Source organism: Hibiscus syriacus, unplaced genomic scaffold (assembly GCF_006381635.1).
Source record: "Hibiscus syriacus cultivar Baekdansim isolate YM2019G1 unplaced genomic scaffold, ASM638163v2 tig00112261_pilon, whole genome shotgun sequence".
Lineage (NCBI taxonomy): Eukaryota > Viridiplantae > Streptophyta > Magnoliopsida > Malvales > Malvaceae > Hibiscus > Hibiscus syriacus.
In genome coordinates, this window is record NW_024063289.1 from 2,291,013 (window position 1) to 2,297,107 (window position 6,095).

A 6,095-nucleotide genomic window follows, 5' to 3' on the forward strand; every position below is an offset into this window, starting at 1 on the left:
GAACCTACACATTATGATGTGCTCGGCTGAAGGGATTACTATGGTTTTTGATAAATAAAAATATGTTTTAAAAAGATATGTATCTTTTCACTGGTTTTGAGGGAACACACTAGATAACCTATTCTGATCTCCTAAACTCAGTCACCCAAAAGATTTCTCTAAACTGAAAGCTCATTGTCTGTTACTACCTGAAATATCAGTAGGATTTCCGCTCAATATAAAGATTAGATGTCAACACCAATAAGGAAATATATGTTTATCTGTATATGCACGTTCTTGAGCATCATCTGGTAGTTCTGTATTACTGAGCTTTCCAAAGCTCACTCTGTTACTCACCTTTTCATGTTAAAAGAATCGTACCAGTGCATCTATCGACATCAGTAAAGAAGCTCTTCCAGTTTTGCTTGCAGAGTATGGTACACGTGATTAGGGGGCATGTAATTGAATTTTGTTTTCTATACGAGTCTAAAAATATGTTTTATTTCTTAATACTGATAAATTTTATGTTGTATTCATAAATGATTTTATAAGTTTACATGTTTTAATAAAAGTTTTAAATTTTTCGAGATTTTTATAGTGGGTCGATCTGGTAGAGCTAATATGACACCACAGATCAGATCGAGTTACCCGCATCGGTCTGAGGGGGCTACATTTAGTGGTATCAGAGCTTTAGGTTGAGTTAAAATTTTCAAAATAGATCGACCGATCAAATTTCAAAAGATGTGTGATAAGTACATGCCCCTAGACTACAATCGTACTTCTCTGAGCTAGAACTTCAAGGTTGAGTCCCTATTTGTAACGAGCAAACCAAAGTTCTTATCTATTAAGGCTCTAATTTTGCATAAAGGAATACCAATTAAGTATGTCTAAACTCTGTAAAGTACCTTACGAGTAATGTGAGAGTTACTAATTCGAGAAATTTTGACCTGACTTTAGAAATGAAATTAGGATATTTTACGGCTCTATGAGCCTATTCTCGTAACCAACGCTGTATTGATTCCTCAATGAAATTTTTGTTCGGATTCTTTTATTGAAATGAGGAAAAGTTTAGATAAAAATGTATGCTCAATTGGTTAAGGATTAGTGGAGGATCCGTATTTCTATAAAAGCTACTTGAAGATATGGAAGAATTGATGGAATTTTCATTTCTGCAATTCTGTGACATGAAAGAATTTCGATGACGAAATTGGTATTTTGAAAGAAATTGAGGATTAAATTGTAAAATTTCAAAGTTGGCAGACCATTTTAGGAAGTACAAGAAATTCAATTACCTAGTTCTGAATTTATCCATTTGCTTATATGTTGAAAATATAACCCCTTTTCCCCGATCAGTTTCCAGAATGCTTCCCCATTTCCCTCCCTCGTTAACCCACCTTTCCACTCCAATTTCTCCACCGTCTGACCACCGTTTGACTAACCAAAATTAACATCGTGTTCATTGTCAACCGATGAACAAAACCCCTCAAACCTTTCGTTGTGAATCAGCGTCGTTTGTCGTAAATTTCAACCGGAAGTATCGTCGGTTTTAACTCAATCTCTGTTGGTTTTTCGTGGATTCACGTCGATCCGGGCACCCATTTTTGACACCTCCTGCACCATCATGTTCCTTGTATCATTTCGAGTCCACTGGTGTCCTCCATGTCTCCGTTGTCACCGGTGCGTGGAGGGTTGAGAAGTCAAAGTTTCCGACATTTCAGAATTGAGCTCTCCATCATTCAAAATTGTGAATCGAGCTTGGCAAGTGTCTCAAAATGCCTTAAAATAAATTTTCAAAATTTTTAGGGAATTTTTCAGACACCGTAGCACTGTTCATGTGCCCCTACGCCTCGCCCCTATGAATGGGGGAGCTTTGTAAACTATTAGGGTAGTTTGACCAAGTTTTGACCCAACCCGTTTGACCCGATTTGACCCGACCCGTTGACTGTTGACCATTGACTTTGACTGAAAAAGTCAAAAGTTTTTGAAAAGTTATATTTTATGTTTTTCGACATCCTAAGTCCAAATTCGAAGTCCATCTTTCAAATTTCAAACCTAAAAGCCTCGAAATTCTCTGTCAAACCCATTGACTTTGACATTGACCAAAAAGTCAAAATTTTCAAAAAGTCATATTTTATGTTTTTCGACGTCTTGATTCCGAATCCGAAGTTCGTTTTGCCAAATTTTAACCCTGTAAGCCATTTTTCCCTGATTTATCACCCGATTCGATCTGCTTTTCGTAATTAAGCTCCATTTTTTATGAAATTTTTATAGATATGTATCCGAGGAATTATTAGAAGTTGATTTCAAGATCGAGAGCGTTTGAATAAAGTTTAAATGATGATCAGTATGGCACGAAAATCATGGTAATCATTACTACCTCTTTAGGTTTTATGGAACATGTTGATAATAGATAAATGCATGAATGTATATGATTGGTCTATTATCCCTGTTTGATTATGGATGGATTCGAGTTGAAAACGGTTTAAGTGATAAATTAGTTAAGATTCTATTGAATTACAAGTCATGTGATTAAGTGATAAAAGAATCAGTCCTGAATATGTAAATTATAATTTATCTCATTAAAGGTACTTGGATGATAAATTATGAGAATACTTCGATTAGGTAAAATTATGAAAATACCCTTATGTTGTAATAAGGATAAGAATTGACTCTGGAAGTTGGATAAGAATTTTTAAAGACATATTGATATGATGAAACAACTGATGTGTATAGAAAATACTGGTTTTGCTCAGGAAATCTGGATAACCGATTTCTATATCCAAGATGGCTTGTACAAGATACTAGAAGTTTTTTTAAGGAATAATTTAAAGTTTAGAGATGATCTGGGAAAGTGATTAACCCCAGAATCTCTAAATTATAATTATCCATGTTAAGAGTTTTAATACAGAAATTATCTGGTTAGGAAATTATGAAAATGTTCTTGAGAGGTAAAAATAGTTTGAGTTGACCATGAACGAGAATGTACTTTGAGGATTCGTACTTAACTCGATAAATTACAGATTTCATTATTAAGATCCTGTCTTTGTATATAAAATTCTTGGTAACCTGTTGTAATATCTGAGAAGGCACTTAACCCGAAAATCTCTGAGTTATGAATAAATACCTAAATAATAATTTATCGAGGGTGATATTTTGTCAGAGTAGTTTGAAGGGATTGAAATAAATGATAAGTTTGAATTTAATAATAAGATCGGACGGAATAAATTATTGTAATATATTGGATCTGTAAAATGAACAAACTCAGGAATGATTGGATATCCTCGAGCTTTGAAATTAATAGAATAAAACTAAGTAGATGATTTGGATTAATTAAGGAATCCAAGTAAATATGGGTGGTGTACTACCCTTAAAAGTTATGGAACACAACTTAAGTGAGCCAATCAACCTTAATGATATGTCAATACCTGAACAACATAGATATTAATTGAATGCTTGTTCGTCTTCTCAAGTTTGGCTCGATGATAATTTTGGAAGTACTGAGCTCAGCTCAACACTAAATCGCATTCAGTACGAAGAAGTGGATATTCGTTAGACAAATTAACCATGAAGACCAAATTGAACTGAACGAAAGTACAATACGTATCCGAAATTCAGAAACGTCTAAATTACTCTGGAAAACTCTAAAGTACCCTGGATAGACTTGAAGTTTAAATGAATAAAGTAACCTCAATGACTGAGGATTAAGTAAATGATTGGGATAAGTCTAGAAACTCAGATGAACTTACATGATGTATAACCTCTATGGGTCATGAACTACAAATCAAGCACGTCAGCATTTCATGATATCGTGGAAGCGTGGAAATGAAATAAAGACCATTGAAAGATCTATTCAACGATGGTTCCGAAGATGAACTATGGACAATAATATTTGGTATTAAAGAGTAAATACCCTGGATGGGCAATGAATTGACCAATCAACAAGCATCAGTTCTGTGAGCTGTTCATTTTGAGTTGTTTGATAATCCGATCAATCGACATAGATTTTAAAGGTCATGAATCTTTGTTCTCCCTTAGCAGATTAAATCACTCTGGTCATATATGAAAACATAAGTAACTCATACGTAAAGGATAATGAAAAACTAATGATTCTATCAGTTAATGAACTCTTCCGATAGTAATTCTAAATTACAACATTTTATCGATATACTGAAGATCCGTGTTTATCTGCCCTATAAGATTATCCAGTATCTCTTAATAACATCTGGATACTCTAGTGTGTTCCTTACTCACATGAATATTTTATCTGATTTCCGATTTGAATTCTATTCTGATTCCTGACCTGGATTCTGTTCTGATATCTGATCTGAATTATGTTTTGTTTTCTGATATCTCCATTTATTGACGAAAAATATTTTATTTAGGGTATTATTGGAGGGTTTATATCTGTAGGTTCCTCGGCTTTGTGCTCAGGGCCTTACTATTATACAGGGGGTGATATATGCAGGTTCCTCAGCTTTGTGCTCAGGGCGTTACTGTTGTGCAGGGGGTGTATGGTTATGTGGAACCTACACATTATGATGTGTTCGGTTGGAGGGATTACTATGGTTTTTGATAAATAAAAATATGTTTTAAAAAGATCTGTATCTTTTCACTGGTTTTGAGGGAACACACTACATAACCTATTCTGATCTCCCGAACTCAGTCACCTGAAATATTTCTCTGAACTGAAAGCTCAATGTCTGTTACTACCTGAAATATCAGTACGATTTCCGCTCAACATAAAGATCTGTAGATATCAACACTGATAAGGAAATATATGTTTATCTGTATCTGCACGTTCTTCAGCATCATCTGGTAGTTCTGTATTATTGAGCTTTCCAAAGCTCACTCTGTTACTCACCTTTTCAGGTTAAAAGAATCGTGCTAGTGCATCTACCGACATCAGTAAAGAAGCTCTTCCAGCGTTGCTTGCAGAGTATGGTACATGTGATTAGGGGGAATGTAATTGTATTTTGTTTTATATACGAGTCTGAAAATATGTTTTATTTCTGAATACTGATAAATTATATTTTGTATTCATAAATGATTTTATAAGTTTACATGTTTTAATAAAAGTACAGATCGGATCAGGTTACCCCCATCGGTTTGAGGGGGTTATATTTAGTGGTATCAGAGCTTTAGGTTGAGTTAAAATTTTCAAAATCGATCGGCCGGTCGAATTTCAAAAGATGTTAGATCAATACATGCCCCTAGACTACAATCGTACATCTCTGAGCCGAAACTCCAAGGTTGAGTCCCTATCTGTAATGAACAAACCAAAATTTTTATCCGTTAAGGCTCTACCTTTGCATAAAGGAATACCAATAACGTATGTCTAAACTATGTAAAGTATTTTACGAGTAATGCGAGAATTACTCATTCTAGAAATTCTGACCTGACTTCTTAAATAAAATTAGGGTATATTACCGCTCTATGAGCATATTCTCATAACCAACGCTAAATTGATTCCTCAATGAAATTTTCGTTCGGATTATTTTATTGAAATGAGGAAAAATCCTGATAAGAATGTATGCTCAACTGGTTAAGGATTAGTGGAGGATCCGTATTTCTATAAAAGCTACTTGATGATATGGAAAAATTGATGGAATTTTCATTTTTGCAATTCTATGACATGAATGAATTTAGAGGACGAAATTCTTTTAAAGGGGGATAATTGACACACCCCAATTTAGGGAATAAAAAAATTAAGAAATTGATTGGATTGATTGGAATTTGAAAAGTCTCCTTTAGTGAAAATGTTATCTTTTTTATCTCTTTATCTTCTATGACCTTTATCGAATCATTCTTGGTTCCAACTCTTTGCGTTTGAATCATCCCACTGAAAAATGAATAAATATTAGAAGTAGAGAAATTGATAACAAATGAAATGGAATATCAAACCATTGAGGATGCTTGGTGATCTTAATTGGTAGTTGCTTCTTGATGTCTTTATATGAAAAAACTTCATTGGATCTTCTCTTAAAATATAATCTAGGCATGGATGATGTTTGAAGTGTTCTCATGATTCCGCAATGATAATCCAAGACTATGAGAAAAAGAAAGGTTAGTGTAAGATGAATTTTCCTTCTCTTCTTTTCGACATTCTTCCTTTTCAC